The sequence below is a fragment of the Callithrix jacchus genome, chromosome 12, assembly GCF_049354715.1.
Source record: "Callithrix jacchus isolate 240 chromosome 12, calJac240_pri, whole genome shotgun sequence".
In the NCBI taxonomy this organism is placed as follows: Eukaryota; Metazoa; Chordata; class Mammalia; order Primates; family Cebidae; genus Callithrix; species Callithrix jacchus.
Window position 1 is genome coordinate 92,546,920 of NC_133513.1, and position 1,707 is coordinate 92,548,626.

The following is a 1,707-nucleotide window of genomic DNA, read 5'->3' on the forward strand; positions in this document are numbered from 1 at the left end:
AGCTAGGTGCAGCTATGTGATGAGGCCATTGAGCTCTGAGCGAAAGTATTGCATGAGACTTCCAGAAAGTCTCCCTAAATGTAAAAGACACTCTATCATCCTTTGCCTGTTATTGATCTGGATGCTGGAAGTGATGGCTGGTGCCCCAGCTGCTCTTTTGGAGCATGAGGAAGGGGACCACAGCCAGTGGATGGCATTGCAGACAGCTAAAGAGCTTGGTCCTTGATAAGCAGGGACCTGCCATTCCAGCCCTGAATTTCCAGGGGATTTCTTTTCATAAAATATACTTTTTTCCTCATATTTAAGCCATTATTTTTCAGGTCTTAGTTTCTCAAAGTGAAGCTAATCACAACTAATATACTATAATTATTATTTTCCTCATTATTTTGTTAGTCCTGGCCCACAATCCTACTGTCTCACAGATCCCCTCTTTTCACCATTAGAAGCAGCCTAAATGTCATTGACAACAAAGAACCATACCTTGGTTCTGATCTCTGTTGCCAGTCCATCCATGACCTTACTCTGGTGCAGCCGTGTCCTCCTGGCCCTGGTGACATGCATGCCATCCCCCTCTGCGTTCTCTCCTTTGTTTCTTCCTCTCTGCATTTCCCATTCCAAGTCTTTTTCTGCTTTCCTTGGCTATTGTTTGCAGAATTCTCACACTAACTGGGTGGGACAGAACCACCCTGAAAGCAGAAAATTTGGCCTAAGTAGAAAGGAAGTGGGAGCTTTCCAAGTGGATGAAAAAAATAAGCAAAAGAGAACACAGATGGGGCATAATGTGGGCACTAAAAGGGGAGTGGCTGAGGGTTTCTTTTGAGGGCGGCAGGAGATGAGATTGAATTGGAAAGTGGGTGAGCCTAATACGGAGGGTCTTCAAGGCCTAGTAGAGGAGTTTGGACTTGATTCTGGAAGAAATAGAGAGACACTATGAGCTTCTGAGCAGAGCAATGACATAAGGCAAATGATGTTTTCAGAGGAATTTATCTGCTGCCGGGTGCAAAACAGACTGAAGGCAGGAAGAGACTGGAGACAGGGAGACCAGTATAAATCTTCCACCCAGTAATCAGATGGTCAGACATTGTCAACAGACTTGAAAGAGGCCTTGTGAAACAACAAAATTAAAGCAATGATTTCAACTAAGCAGCAGCTGCAGAAAAGCCTTAAACAAAGTCTTTCCCCAGAACTTTTCACATGAAAGTAGCAAGCTTCCAAATAATGAAAATTGGTTCAATCTTTTCATAAAACAGTCTGATAACTATGGATCAAGAGTCTTAAGAATGTTCACACCCTTGACCCAGTAATCCTACTTGTGGGAATGCTAGGGAAATAGTCCAAACCAGGGAAAGGAAATAAAATGCATGGAGAACTCAATAACAACAGACTTTATGATAGCAAATAACTAGAAACAATCTAAATGTTCAGCAAAAAGAGGGCATGGTGGCTCACGCCTGTAATCCCAGCACTTTGGGAGGCCTAGGTGGGTGGATCACCTGAAGTCAGTAGTTCAAGACCAGACTGGCCAACATGGTGAAACCCCCTCTCTGCTAAAAATACAAAAATTAGTAAGGCATGGTGGTGCACACCTGCAGTCCCAGCTACTTGTGGGGATGAGGCAGGAGAATCACTTGAACCCAGCAGATGGAGGTTGCAGTGAACCAAGTTTGCACGATGACACTGCAGCCTGGGTGACAAAGCAAGACTCTA